The sequence below is a fragment of the Pongo pygmaeus genome, chromosome 6, assembly GCF_028885625.2.
Source record: "Pongo pygmaeus isolate AG05252 chromosome 6, NHGRI_mPonPyg2-v2.0_pri, whole genome shotgun sequence".
Taxonomy (NCBI): Eukaryota; Metazoa; Chordata; class Mammalia; order Primates; family Hominidae; genus Pongo; species Pongo pygmaeus.
This window is the reverse complement of record NC_072379.2, coordinates 118,373,436-118,398,192: the sequence shown is the minus strand read 5'-3', so window position 1 is coordinate 118,398,192 and position 24,757 is coordinate 118,373,436.

Sequence of the window (24,757 nt, the reverse complement as noted above, 5' to 3'; positions counted from 1 at the left end):
TCCTACATGGGTTACTACAGTTGACTCTTAACCAGTTATCTGATTCCACCCCTACTCCCTTTATTCTATTTTAATTACAACATAGTAATTATTTTGAAGTTAAATTCAGATTACATCACTTTTCTTAAAACCTTCAAAGAAGTCAGTTACTATTTCCCTCAGAATAAGCCACTGCTCTTAGCTATATGATTTTGCATCCTGTTACCTCCCTGACCTCATCTCCATTTAAATTCCCAACATTTTTATTCCACTCCATTACTTTATTTTTCTTAATAACAATTATCATGTAGTATTTTGTGCATATATTCTGTCTTCTCATTCCAAAATATTAACTCTATGAGGGGATTGTGGCTGCCTCTGCTATGTTATATAGTTCTCCAGGTTAGTGGGGAATAGCTAGTAGTGGAAGGCCTCACCCAGCTCTCGTGCAGTAGGCAAGGCTGGTCTCACTCCTGCAGTGCCCCACTCAGACTTTGCCCCAGGCTATCAGCTTCCCTCCTGAGAAAGCAAGCACAGGTTTCAGGCCTCCCTCTTCCCTCCCTGTCTGCCCATACTGTCAGTGGCAATTCCTGTGCTCTTAACTGCAGCAGTTTCCTTTCATCCCACAAATTCTGCTCAATAAAATTTGTGTTACAAATCTCAGTTTGAAGCTTCTTTCATCCTATAACTTCTTCCTGATTCCACTGGCTGCCTTCCAAGAGGTCCCCTATGAGATATAGTCAGGGATGGCTTCCCTGGGTTCAAGCTGGAGACTGAGAGTGCCTACAAGGCTCTTCCGCTGCTGCTTCTACTTTTTTATATTTTGCACAGCTTCCTAAATCTACTTCAGCTCTAGGTTAAATATTTCTCTTGTGACCTGGATTTTCAGATTCCCCAGTAAGGATATGTGTTCAGAGGCAGGATTCCCTACCTCACACTTGGGAAACTCAGTTTTTCACTCATCTCACAGAATTTGCAGTGGTGTGCTGCTTCTTTCAAAGGATCTGTGAATTCTTTCAGTTTTCCTGGCATGTTCCTGTCTTGGCTCTTTTAGCAAAAGTTCATGATGTGAATCTCCACCCACTGTTCTTCCCATCCAAGTGGGAGCTGCACATTAGCCCTGCCTGCTACTCGTCATCTTCCTCAGACTCTCCTTCAGATTGCCTTTTCTATGAGGTGAAAAAGGGGCCTCTGTTTGTTCTGGGCTCTCATATTCCTTAATTCATAAGAGAAGAGAAGGGTAGACACAAGTCTAAGAGAGAGAGGGAGAAAAAATTCTGGGGAAAGCTTTTGCCCATGCTTTATGGCATGCTTCCTTCCACACCAACGTCTGAGGCCAGAATGGATGCACCATGAAAGAGAATGGTACTTCTCTGCATATGGTCAGAGCTTGGATTAGAGAAGGAAGTTTCTGAAAGAAGAGTGCAGGTGCAATTCAGAAAGCCCACTGGAAGATGTCATGCCAGCATGTAGCCACTGAATTCACTAGAATATACTTTCCTTCTCTTCATGCTCTTATATTTTTGTTGGTAAAATTTTTCAATTATTTTCATTTCACTGTGTTTTTAATGCATGTCACCTCAAAAGTGTTATGGAAGAAATAAATACATTTGAACAAAAGTTCAATTGAACTGGGGATTCAGAAGCTGTTGTGAAAAGATGAAGCTTTATGTGGGATTTAATCAATGTGTAGGATATTTGAAAAGCAAAATATAACTTGTAGACTTTAAGTTGACCAAACTGGAGAAGATGAAATGTGACTAAGCCTTGTGGGGGCTACTTATCTCAAAGTGAAAATACTGATTGGACAACACAAATGAGCAGATAAAATAAACAAGACAATGTGGAAAATTAAAAATTTCTTTGAATTAAGAGTGACAGGACTGAAGGCTGCATGGCCAGGTGAAAAATCAGAGCTTGACCCAATCATATCCATTTCACTATTTTGAACACATTGATAAATTCTGCATATTCTGGGAATATAGATCGATAGTTATAAGACAATTAATGTTTTAAAGGGAAAATAACACTTATCTACAATTATGTATAATTAAGTATTCTTTACTATGGGAAGGACTATCATAGGTACTTTGTTATTACAATACAAGTCAAGCTCATCTTGCTCCAAAAGAAGCTCCTTTTTAAACTATGAAAGAGCACCCCAAGAAAAAACTTGGAACATAGTAGTATAAAGAAAAGTACATTTTAGTAATCTATTGATCTTTATAGAACTATGTGTGTTATTAGACAATATACATTCCTAATATAGTGACTAAAAATTTGTCCTTATATGTAAATAAAAGACTCTAAGAATAGAAATCCACCACTAGAAATTTTACTCTCATAGGTACCTTTGCTTTATTTTATTCTTATACAAGCCCTAAGTTAAAATTGCACAGAACAAATGCTCAGCAGTTTGGAGTGCATTGTCTATTGTTCCTCAAGTACCATCTGGCACAGCAATCTTGACTGCAGAAAGTGCTTAATGACCACCCTGACTGATGGTTATAATAGATGCATCTCTGCTACTTTTGCAAGATCTATGAGTAATTATAACCAGAAGGATGACAGTCACAAATCTCAACAGAGTGTTCAGTTGTTTCCAGTTCCTAAGACATTTTAAGAATGTGAAATTCAGCAAGACAAACAAATGAACAAAAAAAAACAGACTTGTTAACAAAGTTATATATAATAAAATATCAAGTAAACAAAAAAATGACGCCACTGAATTTTTGTTCTGTGCATGACTTGTTCTGTTACATGACTTCTTTTCAGGAAGCTAAAGGGAAAAAATTGTTTGTTTCTGTTTCATGAACAAAGGCAGCATTTCCCTGAACCTTCTCAAATAATAATATCTAACAAATTCTATGTGTGAACCATGAGATTAATAATGGCAAAGATAGAAAGGAGACCAAGTAAATCAACAGGGGATGAAAAATAGCACAAGTGTGTAGTGATACTCTTGGAAGCCTGAGAATTATATTGAATGCTAATTGTCACTTAAATACTTACTTATGACTTCTACATTCCCAGTCCAGATCCCTCAGAGGAATTATAAAAAACTGTAAGTACACATTTTGTACATGAACTCAGAAATCTTACTTTGAGAAGTAATACCTAATATTTTGCATATTTCACTTTGTATACATAAATATATTTCAGATCTCAAGAAATTAGTCAAAATTAAGTTTAACTAAATAAAAGAATCACCATACTTATCAAATTTTGCCCAGAGCTAGTAATTACCAGTAATAAAGAAAAATCACCTTTAGTACCTAACTGATATTTTGTAAGCCTAAATTGCACAACAAAGCTGCATTTATTATTTATGATGATAATATTACATTAATACATTGAAACTAGCTATGTTGTATAAAATAAATGGCATGCTCATATTTGTAGATATTACTGTTCCTCTGTTGTTTCCTTTTAAGAAGTGTCTTCTATATATTACATGTGCTAGGTCATGCAAAGATTAAAAAGATATGACTCTTGCCTCAAGGAACACACAACTTAGGAATCATGTAGTCTGAATATTTTCCAGCAATGTGAACTAGATGAATGCACTAAATCATCTGTCTTCTCTGGATGCTTGTCATCATGACCAGTGCTGTAGCTTTGCCAAGCCACTGGCTACCATACCTATCACACTCACCAAAATGAGGATACAGCCAGGGAAGATAGATAATTATTATTAGACAGAACTATTTTTAGATATGCAAGATATCTCTACAATCTACTTTGACTTAATTAACTTTATGACATATTCTAGACAGAGCCACAGCAGCAGAGTTCTGTAATACACAAAAGGCCAAAATTGGCTGTGTGTGTAAATGACAAAAGTACAATCCATACAAATGTGCTTGCTGCCATTAATCAAGTTAGAGCAATGTCAGTCATTAAAAATTCTGATTCATACCACAATCTTTGACCACCGTGGAAATCTATTGAATGTTAAAATTACTTGCAAGAGTCTGAGTTGGAAAGTAGGGTTGTCTCTATAACTTATCACCAGCCCTCCTTTCTGCCTCAGGCTCTGTGCACTATTTGGTAAGATCCTAAAGAGCAGACTCTATGTCATATTTATTAATTCAGTATTCAAAGTATTGAAGACAGTATCTGAATTGGAAGAGTGGCACATAATGATGAAATCTAGTTTGAAGATAGACTATAAGATGCTTGAGGCAGAGTACATTGTTAGACATCTTCTCACATTAGATTAAATAAATCGCATCTGTATCTCTTTTCTGTACAGGAATTCTAAGGCAAGCTATTTCATCAGTAGTACATTTTGATATGTAGAAGTCCATATCATGTCTTAATATAATTACTAAATTCTAATTATCATCATATTCTACATATGTAAATTTTATATCTTGCAAAGATAACCCATGTAAGGGTGATTCTATACTTGTACTTAACTTCCCAGGTTTTGTTTATTTCTATCACTCCCTAGATTTGCACCTTTTAGGTGTGTTAATGGAAATGTGGTTGTATATGAGAATTCATGTATAATTCTATACGTTGAATACCCAGGAAATGTAATGGGGTCTCAGAAAATTCTTTAAAATGTAATATTTTTAACCTCTCATTGTGTTTCAAAAATGAGCATTAAATTATTATGTAACAAAAACACCCCTTCATTGTAAAATATTATCTGAATTTTATAGACAACTTTTAAAACTTTCAGATACACTCTTTTTTGCTTAAATAATACATTCTGAGTAGAGTTTGTGTGTGTGTTTAGTCACTAATAGACTAATATATGTCTTCCTTTATTTTCTTTTCTTCGTTCTGATTCAGATCATAATGGTCTGGATTACAGTTTTTGCCCCTTAATTATCCAAGACACCATAAGCATTTTCTCATGCTAATACATTTTAGCTCCGAAAATGAGTTTTCTGTAACATGAAATAGAATACAGTAATACAAAATAATACATGCTGGTGCAGTGTCTCATGCCTGTAATCCTAGCAATTTTGGAGGCCAACACGAGAGGACTGATTGAGGCCAGGAATTCAAGACCAGCCTGGGCAACACACAGAGACCCTGTCTCTACGAAAAAAAAAACAAAAATTAGCCGAGTATGATGTTGCATTCCTGTAGTCCCAGCTATTTGGGAGGCTGAGACAGGAAGATCCTTTGAGGCCAGGAGCTTGAGGCTGCAGTGAGCCAAGATTGTGTCACTCCATTCCAACTTGGGTAGTGGAGCATTACCTCATCTCAAAAATAAAATAAATAATAAAAAAATACACCTGCTACAAACACAGAAAAAACAAATAACAAACAATATCCAAAAGCCACACACACACATAACCAAAACTTAAAACAGTCCTATATTTTACATACTATGTAAAGAATAAAGTGCACATTACTTAGTAAAACATATAAAAGCCTTTTCAATCCAACAACCAACCCATCAATCTTTATTATCTATTAGTTTCTCAATTGTGCCCATGTTCCAGCTATATTAAAATGAATCCATTTTCCAACAGCAACAGTTAATTCCCTTTGGAAAACTGATATAAAAATGATTATTGAACATCTCTATTTTTTAACAGAAGGATTATCTCAATTATTTTATGTGACATTTCCTCTCTTTGGAATGCCCTTCACTGCTGGTCATTGATTTGCCAGTCACTGACCTCTCCTACTTGTTTTTATGACTTAGTTGCATTGTCTACTGTATTAGTCCATTTTCATGCTGCTAATAAAGACATATCTGAGACTGGAAAATTTACAAACGAAGGAGGTTTAATGGAATCACAGTTCTACGTGGCTTGGGGAACCTCACAATCATGGCAGAAGGTGAAAGGCATGTCTCTTATGTTTCTTATGGCGGCAGACAAGAGAAGAGAAATTGTGCAGGGAAACTCCCCTTTTTAAAACCATCAGATTTTGTGAGACTGTATTCTATTTCATGTTATAGAAAACTCATTTAGGAGCTAAAATGTATTAGCATGAGAAAATGTTTATGGTATATTGGATAATTGAGGGGCAATAACTGTACTCCAGACTATTATGATCTGAATCAGAACTAATAAAAGAAAATAAAGGAAGACATATATTAGACTATTAGTCACTAATTATGTTTCTAGCACTTTACATTATGATATATTATTTACACATCTATCTTAATGTGAGGATGTCAGTTGTAACTTCTGTTCTAGTTTTACTGATGGTCGTGTACTGAGGGCAAAGCCAAATATGATTTTTAAGATTTGTTGGATTCTAGGTCCCAGCAGAAAGTGAAACCATTAGTGGTGTCCATCACTTGAAAAACATGTATGTAAGAAGAATGTTCATGGAAACCAAATGAAGAAAGAGACTCATAAGTTAACTGAAGAAGGAGACTCATTCTTCATTATCTCTTGATAATGACTTTAGAGAGTAAAGAGGTCTAGCAGATAACTTTTGCTTAGGAACTTGTAAAATGGTAATTTCCAATATGAAAATGAAGAATAGCTTGCAAGTAAAGTGTGCAAGCTCCTGAAAGGTTGTGCAAACTCTTTAAGAACAGAGTTGAACCTACACACATAGTAATTGGGTTGGCAAAGGATTCTCAAACTCTGAGGATATGTTAAGTATGAGAAATACAGAAATGTGCTTTTTTAAGCTGTAACTATATTTGTCTCATTTATAATGTTTATTTTCCAGTAGATCTTCTTTGTATTTAGAGAAACTTTTAAAAAATTTTAGGCTTTCTCAGCTAAAATAAGAGGAACCAAAGAGAGGGTCTTTTGCCCATACTGGAGCAAGAGCTGTAACCCAGAATCTCTCAAACGTCAAATGAAGTTTAAGGAGGCTGAATTGAGCTCATTGTTACAGTAGCCCTTCCTACACTTAGTTTCTATTTTGTTCCATGGAGAATGTGAATTTTATTTCTTATAAAACTGGTAATAAATTATACTTTATTTAGTTTCTCAACAGTAGTTCTTCAAGGGTCTGTATTACATCTGTTTTTACTTAGTTGTATTTTTCTTGCTTTTTCTACACAGATTGTCAATAAGAAATTTGTTAGAAATACAAATAAATGAAGCAATGATTCAACATTTGATATATATACATCTCATATACTCTTCTTTAATAGCAATATCCATACAATCTACTGAGGTAGTAGAGCTCATGCAGGTGTATGCTAGCACATAATAGTAATACAAATGACTATGATTTTTTATTAGATTTGTATTTCCCCCCCTAGATGTTAGAGTAGTCATCTTTCCTTTTAACTACTCTTACAGAAAATTGTTTTAAATGCAAGTTTCTCCCTCCCTGATTTATTGCACATTTGGAAACCAAGAGGTTGATCATTTGTGGAAGGAATTAAAATGGTCTAAAATAAACAAATACAATGATATCAATTCAGCTGTTTACAGATCATTTGGGTTGTTTTTCTCGATTATCTCAAGTGCAGTCTGCTTACTTGAGACTGACAAAAAAATGTTGGCCTTGCTAGCAAGATTCAATTTTAACAATAGAATTTGGAGTTAAGGATTTCATATATGCTTCATTCAGGGAAATTTGTGTTATTGAAGAGGCTAAATATTATTGTTTATAGTTGATGGTAACCACACTGATCTGCTGGCTTCTCCTTTTTCTATATGACTCTGTGAATTGATAAGGATGTTTTATTTTCTTAATAGAGATAAATTAATTAATTCTATGCTTTCCATCAAATAGAGTCCAGACATAGCCAGGAATAGAGATTCTTGTAAATGAGTTAGGTTGAAAAGTCAGCATAATGAATTTTTACTTCAGTTCTATTACCAATGAATATAGCCTAGTATTGTGTGTATAGACGTTAATATTTTTAGGTGATGCCTGATGCCTACACATATCAGACTATCTGCTGACCTGACAGAATGGATTTGGTTGAATTTGTATGCGTCATTGCTCATTCTACCACAAAATATACCACCATACACCCATTTCCTTATTGAAGTTGAAAAGAGATCTATCCAAGAAGAGAATTCTAGGGCATCATTTGAAAAGTGCCTCTCTTTAGTGGAGAGTTTATATTTCTACATTAAATTTTTTTCTGCTATTGATAATTTGAAATGTTTATGACATTTTAGCTGGTGTACCTTGAAATGTCATTTTCCAGCTTCTGTCATATGACTGTTGTGTGCTCTTAACCATGGATATAAATTTCTTGGTGGTACCCAGCTAAAGCCTGTTATTTGATTTCCTGTCTTCTTGAACGGTTTATTCTATTTACTTGAAGAGAAATTTGGGTGGAATAACTGTCCCTAGTTCTATTACAAAATTGGGCAATATTTGCAACTCAATCTCTGTGGTTGCCTTTGTAAAGTTGTCTTTGTAAAGTAAAGAAGGACATTTGAATTTGTAATCAATTATTTATTTCAGGTTCAAATAAGTGTCCACTTGCTGCCTAAGGAGGCAACATCTATTTAGATGACCAGCTATAGTGCTGTTACTTTCAAATGTAGAGAATGCTCAACAATATTAACATCAGCAGAAGGATGCGTATTTTTGCTCTGAAATTTTAGTATTTTTACTCTTGAAATGACCTGGCTGAAGGTTGCACATTTTTACACTCTGGCTCACTTTTGTACAGTTTCAGTAACCAGAAAACCATTTCCAAAATATTGTTGTCAGCTGCTGGCCTATTGTCAGTGTAATTTATTTGGTTGGCCAAGATCCCAAGATCCCTTGTTTTTGTTCCATTGGTCTTTTTTTTTTCCATGCAAAACATGGAATTCCTTTGTTCTGCAATCATCAAAAGGGATTGGACTTTGATACGCCGTGTTCAAATAGCATTATTAGATATTTTGCTGAAGACAGTAAAAGGCATTATTTAGGACAATATTAACTTTACTTCTTAAGCTCTTGATTCTCCAGAGCAGATTTCTTGAAAGCTATTGTCAGAGGGATGTGAACCAGAGCAACTCCATCTTGAATAGGAACTGAGTAAAATTAGGCTGAGAACTCCTGGGCTGCATTCCCAGATGGTTAAGGCATTCTAAGTCACGGGATGAGATAGGAGGTTCGCACAAGATACAGGTCATAAAGACCTTGCTGATAAAACAGGTTGCAGTAAAGAAGCTGGCTAAAACCCCCCAAAACCAAGATGACGATGAGAGTGACCTCTGGTTGTCCTCACTGCTGCACTCCTTTTAGCATCATGAGAATTTTCAAATGCCATGGCAATGTGAGGAAGTTACCCTATACGGTCTAAAATAGGAGGCATGAATGAATAATCCACCCCTTGTTTAGCATATTATCAAGGAATAAATAAAAATGGGCAGCCAGGAGCCCTCAGGGCTGCTGTGTCTATGGAGTAGCCATTTTTTTATTCTTTTACTTTCTTATAAATTTGCTTTCACTTTATTCCATGGACCCGCCCTGAATTCTTTTTTGCGGGAGATCCAAGAACTCACTGTTGGCGTCTGGATTTAGACCCCTTTCCTATAACAGTATCAATATGTTAACCAGCATTGAATGTGGCCTTCAAGGAATTATTGATAAATGTTAACTTTCATTGTTTTATTTCAGGCTTTTTAAATCTTCCAATAGACACATATGTTGGCATCCTGCATCTGATTTATATAGTTGTTTATTTTGTTACTCATAGGAAAACAAACAAATCAATCTGTTTTTAAAAATTAGTGTGGACACATAAATCTGCCTGCATTCATGCTACTAATTTACATAGGGACTTTGTTAGAAATTTACAAATTTATTCCAAAATCTGTGTCTGTGTACTCAACATTTACTATCAGTTCTTCTCACAGAGTATGTAGTAGAGAGATGAAACCATAAAACTCATGTCAATACTGTGACACTGTCTAAAGTGTTTTGTAAATGGTAAAACTATAGCAATACACTTTCTGTAAATGAATTTGGTTTTAATAGCACAGGACTCTAGAGATCCTTTGGTTTCTGATTTAGAATGCTAGCCTAAAGCAGGTTGAAAATTAAAGGTTGAAATAGCTTGGTTATCCATGACATTTTACTACTGTGTTACTGCTGTGGATATAGAACTGATTATTAAAATATTTGTTTCCCCAGTGGGATTTTCATTCCTGGTGTTTTGATTGTGATAAGAGCAGTAATCCTTTAACTATCCCTTTGGGTATGATAAAATTATTTCAAGTAAATGAGAAGTAATCATAGATTTCATATAAGCTGGATGATCTTTTATCACTACACTGAGAGGTAGTAGCTGACATCTGCATTTCTTGCTTTCCTTTGTCTATTGATTTTATTTTTACCAATGATTATGTGAGTACACACTATTTTTATTTTATTTTGATAGGGTCTGCTCCTCTTCTGTTACAGTCTGCAGTCTACTCTGTGGGTAAAGCTATTCTGTGAGTATTGATGAAAGAAGAAATATTACTGAAGTAATAGGTATGCCAGCTACCTATTGTAAAAGTGATTAACAGCAAAATGAAGCTTACCTGTAATGACTGGAATAACAGAACAAATGTGTACACGTTTGTACACACACATGCGCACACACACATACACACACAATTGCTTCTGAAGCACTCAACAAACTATTATTTTATAAATCTTCTATTCTGGTAGGTAACAAGTTTGTGAATCTTCTGTTTTTTTTCTTTCCTGCAGTAATTAAAGGGTCATGGCTTCTTCCTCATTCCTGGTAGTAATTCACAAATTCGTGACATAGGTATGTGCTACTAATTGTTTACATAATCTCTTTTTGATTAGGGTGTGCAACATAGCTACACACTCTCTATCTCCAAATGGCAGAATCTAAACTGAAAGCTGACTTGGGCAGACTGACATTTTGCTGGCTTTCAAATTGATAATTTTTATACTCACTACTTACTTCAAGGAGATACAAAATAGGAAAAGACTGAGGTTATGAGCAGTGTTACATATATGAGAAGAAAAAGAGAGAGAGATTAGTTATCTATGTTACCTATTAGTTATCACCATCTTTCCTTAACCACAGAGATATATGGGAACAAGCTATAAAAATACAGAAAAGCACCTATCTTGACAAAATAAGCATACTCATGAAGAATTAAATGTATAACAAATAAGATAGAAGAAAAGAAACGGCAGCTATATAGCCAGTCACACAAGTATGTAGATATGGAAGGTGTGTGTATATGTATATGGTTGCATAAAATATAACTGAAAATCAGACACATATTAGCTAAATAAAGTATTTATTCATTCATTTATTTATTAATCCATCCACTCATTCATTCAGCATCCATTTTGCACTTGTGCTAAGTGCCTGATGGCGAAATCAGTGTTTTTTAACTAATATTGAACAGTTGCTCTTTTTATAAATGAAATTATATTTTCTTAACAGGAGGTTCACAAGAAGAACCATTATGGACTAAATACAATAGATAAGAAGTTATCTAGTTTCACTATGCATAGGTAAAATTTGGCTTTTCTCCAAAGGAGTCTGTGAGGATTTTTATAAAGGCATATATATTTTTTTCTGCTAAAAAGCCATACATTTTCTCCAGTGTAAATCCATATTAAGTAACAATAGGATGGAGTTGAGTATATAGGATAAAAATTACATAACAATTGTAGACTCTTCTGTATATTGGAGTGGGATACCTGTGCCGGAGTTAAAAGCTTGGAGAAATTGTAACTTGTAGTGATAGACAAATGACATTGTATTTAGCCTGGCTGAGCTGGAACCTGAGTATTTACCTCTTTGATATGACCTTGGGAAATGAGTTAATGCTTCTGGTCATTCATCTTTTAATCTGTATAATGGGAATGATCATAATAACCAGCTCCAAAGGATTATGTGAAGATTGAATGAAATCATGTATGTAAATCCCTTGACCTATAATAAGTCCACAGTATATAGTATATGTTAGTGCTCTGTCTCTCTCATATATATTATACATACATAAACACATATCTGTAATTATAATAATAATAAAAAATCAATGGTTTAGCATCTTCAAAAAAAATTTTAGTTGGGCTGTAACTTAGGACACAGATATTCAATATCAGCATTTTCAAAGATCAGGAAATATGACAACCTTTATGGCAGTACCAGATATGTTTTTATGAAATGATAAATGCTCAATTAAATATATTTAGGGTGACATTATTGGGAAAACATTATGAAGTTTTGATGCATTTCACTTTAAGTGACTGAAAATGAGGGTATCTTTATTCTTCATCTACCAAAAATGCTTTACATAATAAAGCATTCTAAAAAGAATAGTTGAAGATGAGTAGTCACAATGGTTGTTTTATTTTAAAATTAAATTGTAACTATATTCTTCCACTGACTTATCTAGAATCATTTCAGTAAGTATGCTCCTAGTGGAAATGGATGATTTGGATCAGCAGGAAGAGAGTATATTTTCAAAAACTGAGGGGATGAAAAGCATCAATGAAATGCTATATATTCTTTAACATTCAATTCAAGTATTATTTAATATTTGTACCCTGGAATTTTCTCTAACTACCTTCTTTTAAAAGTTTGCTATTTTTTCATCTCTACTTCCATAACACATAGTACCTGACTTTTTTATATCAGGTATAGCTCTTTTTCATATACCTATTTTCTTGACCTCAAGGACAGAAAATTAATCATGTTTTAGCAGGTTTTGTTGCTCCAGCTTCTTAATGGTTTTGGTAGTTCTAGGTTATGAAATTTTCTGTAACTCCTTCATTTAAGAATTTATTATTTCTTCTCTACTTCAATAATAGTATAGAAACATCTTTTATAGTGTGTGTAGATCTTTTCCTTATAGCTATCTTCCAAGCCTCAGAGACAAAACTTAATACTGTTTTAATGGGCTTGGCAGCTACAGTTTCTAATCCAGTCATGTAGTATGAATGCTTTTCTACTTTTTCTATAAATAATTTGTGAATATAAAACATAGCAGTATAAAATAATGTTAGAATGGGACAATTCCTATCTTAAATATAACACACCAAAGTGACTGTGTGAAAAGCACAGCTCCTACATACAAACATTTACAAAGGAATAGTAGGGAAATTTCTTTTTACCTTTTGAATCTCTTGTAGAGAAATTAGAGAAAAGAGAGAACACTGTTCTAGAGATCTCTTTGGAATATTTTTGTCCTGCATCACATGCCCACAGTAGAAGGAAAATGGTGAGGCAGTGATACCTTCTAACGTCCAACTTTCTTTTATTAAATGCTTTTATAAATACATAAAAATTGTACATATTTATATATAGCAAAGTAGCACATGTATATATGTATATATTTGTTATACATATATGTAGCAGAATAGCATGAGTGCGCGTGTGTGTATATATATACATATACATACACATATATATGTGTGTATACATATATATTTTATGTAATGATTAAATCAGGGTAATTGGGATAGCCATCATCTCAAACATTTGCTATTTCTTTGTTAGGAACATTTCAAATCTTCTCTTTTCACTATTTCGAGACATATAATAAATTCTTGTTAACTATAGTTGCCCTACTGTTCTATAGAATATGACAAGTTATTCTTTCCATCTAACTGTATTTTGTAGCCACTAAACCCCCTACAATTTCCATCCCCTGGTAACTATCATTTTACTCACTACTTCCATGAGATCAATTTTTTTAGGTCCCACATATGAGTGAGAACATGAAATATTTGTTTATTGCAGCACTATTACCAATAGCCAAGATATGGAATCAATCTTAGTGTCCATCAATAGATAAATGGATAAAGACAACATGATATATACACACAAAAGAATATTATTCAGCCATAAAAAGAATAAAATTCGATAATTTGCTGCAACATGAATGGAAGTGGAGGACATTATGTAAAATGAAATAAGCTAACATCCAACTCCTGAGAGATGTTTCAAGGTAATCACTTGGGCAGTTATGATATCTCTTACCTCCACGGAAGAGAAAGCATATTTTTGTCTGACTTAGCATCTCTAAGAAAGCTAAAGTGCACCTTTGGGGTCTGAAACTTATGGAAACCTAGAAGGTTAAAGAAGGGCTGAACTGAATAGCTGCTTGAAGGCAGGGGAGTTCAAAAGTCATGTTGTTTTGATATTACCCTGGTATCATGGAGATTTTTGACATGGGGTAAAATAACCATGAATAAGATAAGGCAAAGAGGGAGATACTGAGTTTGGTCATCTTTTGTCCTGCCTAATTTTTCTTGGAAGGGACTGGACCCCCAAGAGAAAGAAGAGGATCTTTCAGATATTGAGAGGTGTGTCATACAAGGCCTCACCGAGGTCACTGGAACTGGAAAGAGAGTAGCATAATGAGGAACCTTGAAGGAAACAATTGTAGTGCCATCAGTCGAGTAAGAATTGCTCTACCTCTCCCTACTTTTCGGCCAACCTTTGCCTTAGGTCCTGTAGGAAAATATAACTACAGCTAGTGAATAAGTTAGGGTTGTGCCATAAGAGAGTAGAAAGCAGAACAATCAACCATTCGTTGTTACTTAAATCTTCCATCCAGTAGGTGACCCAAGCTGGAAGAGGAAGAAAAGATTTAACCCAAAGTCAAGTTCTAAATTTTGATTAATGCATAAGACTAGACACTTCCGTGTGTCAGCAACTTAGAGACTGGTAGTACTGTTTTAATATCTGAGAATCAGCAGAGAAACAAAAGGCAATTTCATCCAGGGATAAGGAAGATTAGCCTCAATGAAACTATTTTTGAAAAGCTTTTAGGGGCTTTTAGTATTGGATTCTTATTTATCATGAGTCATATTGGTACAACATAAACTGCATATAGTTATGAAAATAGGGAAATGGGTTGAAGATTGAATTAATAATCTTAAATTTGTCATAAAAATGCATTCCCAAAACATGTTAAATAGTTATTAGAGATAGGTCATAATTTTGCATGTCTCCTAGGCCAACCTGTCTTTAGAAACTCTTATCGACAATTTTATCATAACCAAACCCATCTGCTGGTCATCACTTCCGAACTATGGTCTTTATCCTAATGGATAAAACAATCTTATTTTTAAACCAATGATTCTTAGCTGCTCCCTTATTCTCATTTCAAATTTCTATTAATCACTGAATCCTAACAATTATGCTTTCTGTCCATCCACTAAATTGCTCCCTTCTTTCCCCTTCCCATGTCTAATTCCTTAATTTAGCTTTCTATCACCTTTTGTGTATACTAGCTTCCTAGCTGGTCTCTCCATTTTTGGTTTTTACTTATTATACTACATACACTTGCTATTCAAGAGAGTAAATGAATCACATAATAATTGTTTAAAATGCTTTCATGTTATGTTTGTTTTAAACCACACAGAAGCTTATATTTGACCTAAACAGGATAAGGATGACATGGATTACAAATTCTTTAAGGATTTGGCCTTTGTTCACCTTTCTGTAATCTTTTCTCAATACTGAACTCACTTCTGTTCTCACACCCTATGAATCTGGTTATTTATCCATGCTGTTTTCCAAATCTGAAACACAATATTCATGACTCTTTTGTTAATCTGGATAACTCTACTAATTCTCCAGGTTCGACTTCTACCTCATGCTATACATTACATCTTTAGACTTATCTATCCTACATAACTGCTAGTTTTTAAACTCTGGACCTACTTCTCATTTCCCCCATCCTGACTAGTTCTCAAAAGAAGCTAAATCCTGTTTCTTGTGGACAACCATAACCTAGGATCCACCTTGTGACTTAGAACTGCACTGCTCCTTGCATCTATCTGCTTCCTGAATGCCACCTACCAGCATATTGAGCTTCTGGGACATCAACAACCATTTTGGAGCTAAAAGTTGACTTGACATCTTTGAACAGTAGTATAGATCACTAATCCTACTCCTCTTCCCCAGGAACTATTGAATCAGTGTTTTCAGGGATCCGTTCTACCTGCACTGCCTTCCTCTCCCTCCACACACACTAATCTTGTGACTGTGCCTATGAGGTGTGATAGCCCCTACCAAGGGACCTGCTTCAGAGAAGATTTGGGCAGAAATGTCAGCCAAGACGGTGTTTCAGCTTTTCTAGGAGAAGCAGAGACATAGTGCTGAGTTCTGTCACTGAACCAAGGCCCACCTCCTGGAAATATGCCAGAGAGAAGGGGCTCCTGGGGAAATTTGAAAGAGAGAATGACTAAGGTACCACTGGAAGAGCATTTTAAATAGAATTTGGAACAACCAGGCAGAGCAGAGAACTACTCTGAAGCTGTGTAGTCTACTCTCCAGGATGTCAGTCAGTGAGGAACAAGGAATTTGGTCATCTGAACATTGCAGAAAACTAGAAAAGAGCCACCAGGAATTAATATCTGGGGCACTTGGACAGTGCATGGGATGTGGGTCTTAGGACGTCTTTCCTGGCCTCCCTATGTTCCAGAACTTGAGAAGATATGTATCGTATTCCCCTTCAGTATTGCGACAGACAGTTAGTGGGGACTCATCAGACCACATTGACTTTCTCCTGGGCACTCAGTTAAATGGCGTTTTTTAGGTTCTCGTGCCATTAGTGGAGCCTGTGACAGGAGGCAGGCCATCAAACTTTGTGCCCTGAAACCTCTGGTGCCTTTGCTAGCTCCCTTTCCTGGCCTCCCTTCAGAAGGAAAACTATTCACTGGAACAGTAGGGATCCTAGAAGGGAATGGACCCACTAGATGGAAGCAGGCAGCCTGGTTATCTGAATGACTGAGTGGAAAAATAGCCCCTCATCATCACTGTATCACATTAGACGGTGACTATGTAAGTAACACTTTTATTATGATAAGCCACTGAAGCTTGGGTGGTTATTTGCATAGCTGTTTGTATGTTCTTGGTACTAAGAGTTAATAGGAGTCAACAGGATTGTGGATAGTGCACCTATTGCCAATTAGTGGTACTGATTCCAGTTATGGACTATTACACACAATGGTGCTATGAATATTTTTGTACATTTAAAAATTGCCCACAAGCATACATCTTTGTTAAGAATATACTCAGAGGGAGAATTGCTGGTTCACATGCATCTTTGTTACATTAACATTGACATACAGCAGATTCCCCTTTGCTCCACATTCTTGGCAACACTTATCTGTCTTTCTTTCCTTGATTAATCATGAAAAAGTGTAACTTGACTCATGTTCCTGGCTCTTTGAATATTTTCTTTTGCCAGTTTTCCTAACAAGTCCATAGTATTTCTTGTCTTGGTATATCAAAGCAATCTGTATATTCTAATATAATTCATTTCTATATAGTGTATGTTTCAAATGTTTTCACTTTTTCCCCACTTTTTTAAAAAAATACATGGCAGTTTTATTTTAATTTGGGGGAAAAAAGAAAGAAAACAAAAAGATGTGTATGCCTGGAAGAACAGCCACTAATCATGATTGGAGGCCTGTTTTGGAACTATGGATGTGTTTATACTTACTACGTATTTACTGAATGCCAGGCACTATACTAAATAGTTCATACTTATCACTTTTAACCTTCATGAGAACCTAAGAGGTAATTACTATTACTGTCTATAATTTACAAGTGAGAAATATGTTGTGTAGAGATTAAATAATGAAAAATATCCTGTCAGGATTCAAACCCATACAGTCTGAATCTATGTTACTTGTTTACCTCATGTAAACAAAATAGACATCTTCCCTTCAAAGTACAGTTTCTCACAGAAAGACAAATACTGTATTATCCCACTTTTAAAAAGTGTCCATAATTGTCTAGCTCATAGAAGCACAGAACATCATAGTGGTTGGCACTATCATGAACTGCTGTACAACATAGTGGTTATAGTTAAGAATACAGTATTGTGCACTTCACAATTTATTAAGAGAGTAGATATCTTGTGTTTTTAACACATACATACACAATACAATATACACATACACAAAAAGGGCACAAAAATACTTTGAAGTGCATTGGATATGTTTGTTGTTGTTGTTGTTTTGAGAAAGAGTCTGTCTCTGTCACCCAGGCTGGAGTGCAGTGGCTCGATCTAGGCTCACTGCAACCTCCACCTCCCAGGTTCAAGCAATTCTCCTGCCTAAGCCTCCCGAGTAGCTGGGATTACAGGTGTGTATCACCATGCCCAACTAATTTTTGTATTTTTAGTAGAGACAGGGTTTCACCATGTTGGCCAGGCTGGTCTCGAACTCCTGACCTCAAATGATCTGCCCGCCTCAGCCACTCAAAGTGCTGGGATTACAGGCGTGAGCCACGGTGCCCAGCTGCATTCGATATGTTTATCTTGATTGTGATGATAGTGTCATTTGTATTTGCATATGTCCAAAATCATCAAACTGTGTACTTTAAATATGTAAAATTCTTTATATATCAATTTATATTTCATTTTATCTTTACAAAGCTGTTTTTCATTTAAAAAAGTAGAGTTTAAATGTTCTTCCCGGCAGGGCGCGGTGGCTCACGCCTGCAGTCCCAGCACTTTGCGAGGCTGAGGCTGGCGGATCACTAGGTCAAGGGATTGAGACCATCCTGGCTAACACGTGAAACCCCGTCTCTACTAAAAATACAAAAAAATTAGCCGGGCGTGGTGGCCGGGTGCCTGTAGTCCCAGCTACTTGGGAGGCTGAGGCAGGAGAATGGCGTGAACCCAGGAGGCGGAGCTTGCAGTGAGCCGAGATCGCGCCACTGCACTCCAGCCTGGGCGACAGAGCGAGACTCCGTCTCAAAAAAAAAAAAAAAAAAAAAGGTTGTTCTTCCCATGCCTGAGGCCTTACTGAAATGGTACTATTTTCAAGTTGGGTTGAGTTACACAAAGGTAAATAATTGGGATTTCTAATTTGGTATGATATGACTCCCTTTTTATTTTATGGCTGACAATAATTTGCAATTTTTCAGAAGCTCTCTGTTTAATGAGACATTTCTGTGCCTCCTTGTGAAATTGCAACAAAAGCTAACCACACAGTGTTTACCTCTGTCAAAGGCCGTTTCCCAGAAAAAGGAACCTAAGTCACATTGACTACAATTCTAGAGCATAAAACCCCAGAACTCGGTAACTCATATTTTCTATTACATGAGTCACTCATACTTTCCAATAAATATTTTGGCATTTCTTATCTGGTTTCATTTCTAATGTCTATCCTCCTTCATTGTCGCTTTCTCCTCAAGTGCTAATATTGAAAAGCAATTTCTATCCCATGCTATCACCATTCAGATACTGAGGTTTAGCTGCTATCCTAAAATGTAGAAACATGCTGCAGCAGAAATTAAGAAGTCAGAAGCAAACTAGATTGACCTTGTTGAGATACCTGAGGTGTGCTTGTTTTCCAAAACAAACATGCAATATCTAATTATCTTATTTAGTGTATTCTAAGAAAAAGCCCATTAAATAAAGGTGAGTAAGCAATGCCAGCAGTGTCTAGGGAGGCCAAGAAATAGATCAGGAATCTTCTGACGGTAGCTTAACATACATTATACCTGATATAATAATAGTGATATTTCTAATCAACTTCTTCCCGAGTGATAAGTAAATAAACTATCATTTTATGTTCTGCAAACATAACTGCTAGGTCCAATGCAATTGCAGAAAATATTTGAAATAGTTATATCTTAATATGAAAAGGGCAAGATAACGCCCCATCCCGTGAAGAACTGAGTCCAAAGATTTTAGATAGAACAAGCTGAAGCCTTCACCAGAAATTAATTTAAGATTTTTATAATGTAGAGACAATATAAGCAACCAATGTTTTTCTATTTTACGACAGATTTGTACAGAAGTTTCCCGTTGGCTTCCATGGGAAATAGACTCTGAGACAGAGATTGTCAGGCATTATGTTTATGTAAGTGTATTCTCAGTGACATTACCTATGTGGAAGTAGGTGAAACACAACTGGCTAGAAGGAGACATTGAATTGTGCTACGTTCACAATAGAAGCCTCAGCTTATCTCCTTGAGAGCGATGGAATTGGGATGGCCCTTCGGAGTCATCCCAAATGGAGGAAATGTGGGAGGGCCTTGATACTTTCATATAGCATCAACCAGGCGTTGTATAAGTGCTGCAACCAGAAAGGAGGCAAAACATTGAGTGAGAAAATTTCCTTTCACCAAGGTCAAGGCAGTACAGTTCTTGCAGGTAACTCAGCTTTGAGCTTCAGTGAAAACATTTATACCAGCTAAGGAAATAACCCTGTAGAAAGTTGTCTAGGAAGTATACCACAGTATTCGTTACGAGAGATATGAGTTGTAAGCTCAATGGTTTCAAAGCAAACATTACCAATTACTCATGCAGTCATTTAAACAAAAGTATTATTGACACCAGTGAGTCATCACATTTTAAACAATACATCTTCCTGATAAGGCCTCAGATATACACTAGTTATGGTTGTGATTGTAAGCAGCTGAATTCTTTGGCATGCTATATAAAATATTTGGAGTTGAGTCCATTGGTTTTTCAAGACATACCAGAAGTTAATGATTTTGGTTTCAGTGGAATTTATATTGTCAATCTTTCTGGCAACAAGTAATTGTAGTGTTGCTTATTTGGTTTGGCTATCTCTGGTATTTAAGTATGAAACTATTGCATCAGCAGTGAGAACAAATTGCTTACATTTCTAGTCTCAATAGCTTTGATACATGCATTTAGTTTGTCTCATATCAAATTATCTAATGATTTGGTTCAAATAGCATGATTAAAAACAATCTATAAGATTAAGGATAAAAGCACATTTATGTTATGTTATTCAGTGTATTACATTTCCTATATTCAGTTCAAACCAACACTGACCAACAATGTAGTAAAAAAACCCAGCTTTTATTAATATTTCTATCTGGACATCAGCAATGAATTTATGTAATACAACACTGAATATTCATATAATTCATAACCACTTCTGATTCACAAAGTAAAGTTTAATGCCATTCCTAAATGATGCCTCTACCAGGCTGAGAGAATAATAATGATTAGTTGTGGATTAGCCATGGTGAAACCCACCTGAGTTTCATGATGAATATTTATCTGAGAAACATGTAGTTATAATTTGTAATGGTAGAATATGATGGAAGAGAGAATGGTAGGTTTATAATTTTATTGACTGCCTTTTAAAAATCTGGGATTATAAAGAGTTATTCATCCAGTCAATCGATTTATAGATTATAATGCAAGGTGAATATTAAAGTGTTTTGGTTCTAGAAAATCCTTAATTGGTCATTTTGCAGAATTACATATGAAAAATGACTTCAAACATCCAATCAGAAGAGTGTCTGGAAACTAAATTTTAGGGTAGTTGTTCTCATGGTAAAAAATATAAGAAAGGTAGAAGCTGCAGATATTAACTGTGATCTGGGATTCTACAGTGTTATTAAACCCATATCACAACTCAGAATTCTCCCTTGTTCCTAGATATGTTATCTGAAATGAGTTTGGGCCATGATGATTGATTTTCCTTTACATTTTGGAGGTGATAAAATGATTAAAGTAGAATTTAAACTTGACCTAACTTTAAGTTTCTAAAAATTCTATAGGACATGTTACCTCACCAAGATGGAGAATAATTTATTATAGTTCATATTTTGTTTTATTCTTCTGTTCACAACTGTGTTTATCAAGCCATGAGCAGAAAAAGCTAGCCTTAGTTTTTTTGATTACAAACCTATTTCATTTTATCTACTGATGAAGCACTGTAAAGAGAAACTTTTTTTTTTTTCTTGAGAAAACTCAATACAGTTTCAATAGCTCTTAAAAAGGATTCAAGTGGGACCATGCGTGGGATTTTTCTGTTAATAAGTTGGTAGTAATAAAGAGGCTGTTTAACCAACTGCACAGACTAGGCCTCATATGGTTTTTAAATCTTATTAAAGCAGTCTTTGCTCTGTACTAGTCTTCAGCTTTGTAAAATTCAGAATAACAACTTTATCCATTTATTCAAAGGCATTAGCTAATGCTTAAATTAACTAATTTATAAATTAGAAAATCAGTGTATTAGTTTATAATTTATATGTATACAGAAAAATAAATGTTACTTCTGATTTTTCTAAGTAGATTTGTTTATGAATAAATCTAAATTGCAAGAGCTACAGGCATTTTTTTTTTACAAAAAATGAGAGAGATGGTTATTACAATTTTTTGTTACAGGCTCTCATTCTGTTGCCCAGGCTGGAGTGCAGTGGTGGCATCATGGCTCACTGCAGCCTTGATATCCCCAGACTCCAGTAATCTTCCTACCTCAGCTTCTCAAGTTGTTGGGACTATGGGTGTGTGCTGCCATGCCTAGCTAATTTTTGTATGTTTAGTAGAGATGGGTTTTTCCATGTGTTCTGGATTGCTTTCAAACTCCTGGGCTCAAAGGCTCTGTCCACTTGGCCTCCCAAAGTGCTAAGATTACAGGCGTGAGCCATGGCACCTAGCCTACTGGGCATATTTTTTTTATATTATTTCATCATCACTGTGTGCCAGGATACAGCCATGTTGCAAATTAACAATTTTTATTTATTTTTAAGACATTAAATACTGATATATTTGGCAGCAGTTTGGAAAATACTTATAGTCCTTTGAGGAGCTATGGTGATACCCTGCTCTTGTGTCGCCATCCATGGGCTTCTTCTACAGATATCTAAAGTCATTCTATTTGTACTCAATCTTATTGAATTCAGCTTCACCAGGCAACATTTAGAAATAAATTAAATTTTGGAATTGTGTTCTATTTGGAACACAGTTCATTCTATAAATTAATACTCTACGATACCTCTACTGTACCAATATTTCATTGGTCTCATTAGGAAGCACCCAGAATATTTGTTACAAGTTTCATTTTATAGCATAAATAAATAAAAAGTTCTTTATTGCTTGTTTTTATTCTCTATGTTAATTTCCAAAAAAATGCTTCTTCATTCTTCTAACCACACAGTACAATATGTCAACTTCATATTCAAAGGAATTTTTTCTCATTTCCAAAAACATGTGGAAGAGAATAATGAACCACCATAAAAACAAGATAATTTTGATCAGAAAATAATCCCCCTAATTCTAACTATTCTAAGTCACAGATATGTTTATTTAGATAATAAAAGTGATACTAAACTTTACAAAAAGTTTATTAAATAAATCATAAAGCTTCTTGATCTCATATCACACCCTGCAAATACCTATAAACATGAGGTGATAGCAGGAAATCTTTCCTGTATAACATTAAAAACTTTGTGTACAATAGGCAGTGTCTATGACTAGTTTTTATAGTAAATACAGAATGATCACTCTCTATGTGTCACATAAGATTTTTCCATTTAATCATGTATCTTTCATATTCTTTCACATTAATATATATAAATCTACTTTACTTTTAAACAGTTATTTAGTGTTCTATTGTATGGAGATAATATAACTATTTCTCTATGAATAAGCTCTTTCCATATTTTTTACATTTTATAAATTATGCTGTAATGAAAATCATATTCATGTATCTTAGTGCATTGTGCAAATTTATCTTTACAACACATTTTTGCAAGATAAATTGTTGGAACTGTGAACATGAATGCAACCTGGAAAAGTTGGTTATTTGTCAGATCACCCTCCAAACAAGTTATTATTGCCTTCATTCCAACCAGAGGCCTGTTCCCTCATACCTTCTTTATGATTTATTATTTTAAAACTTATTTTTACCAATTTATTGGTAAAAAGTGGGGCAAAATGGATTTTGATGTATCACTAATGGATAAACTAATAGTACACGGAGCCAGTACATCTTCCTCTCTCCCTTACTTCCTTTCTTTCTTCCTCACTTTTCTCCTTTTTCTTCACCATCAACTTTTTAAAACTTACAGTTCAGCATATTACTTAATGGATATAATTCATGTTACTTGTTTTTTACTTTATAATTATAGTTATAAAAGGTATTATTTTAAAAAGTAAATAAATCAGCAGTTACAGGGTATGTGTTTATAAAATTCTCCTCTGAATTCACCTCACAAAAGGCTTGGAAGAGCAAAAATATTGCAGATATGTATTGGATAGTTATTTTGTTTTTTTGGGGTAGAGATTCCCAAATTGTCTCTCTTACATTATCACCCTGTACATCACATTATATTTATGGATTTCACATTTTTGTCAGAGATTATCTGAAATAGGGAAAATTATTTCTGTATATAAAAAAGTATAATTGTCCATGCCTTCTGTTTAAGGTGTATGTCTATTGGAGTAAGAATATATGAAGAGTGCTATTTTGTTTTTAAGACTGTTATTTTATCTCTGTGTGTGATTTGATGAAAAAAGGAACAAATAAGTCATAAAATCATGACAAATTAAGTTGAGATTTGAACTTATTAATATTATACTCCAAAGTCTCAAGAGGTTTAATCAGGTTCTAACATTTTAAGTAATCTCTGGTCACGTTAAGTTACAAATTAATCTGAGCAGTTTATTGGCCTCATGGGTTTAATTTATTCAGTGTCACAACTTAAGAGTAAATACTTCTAAAATACAATTTGAATGCCTAATCAGATGTGATTGTTTACATGATAGAAAAACACAGCCTAGCCACTTGGCAGAAGCAATAGTAGGAAGTACAATAAATATGTATATTGGGATTTAAAGGACATTCTTTTTCTCCAGAGCTGAAATAGTAGACAAGAATATAACACTTCTATATTGCTTGGTGGAATTTTAGAATTAATGGATGGTGCTTTCTCTAACTAAGAATGTAAGCCAGATATTGAGCTATTCTCCTAAGCAATCATTCTTGGTTTAAATTTGTACTCATCTCAACAATTGACTAGTCATTAGTGAGACCACTAAATCCCTTAAATGAAAATGATGTCTGAATCCAATTCCTCTTGGTAAATAGGTTTGCATTGCCAAACCAACTCTGGGAAGCTTTACAAAAAGAGGTAATATTGCAGGAGCTTGCTCAGTTA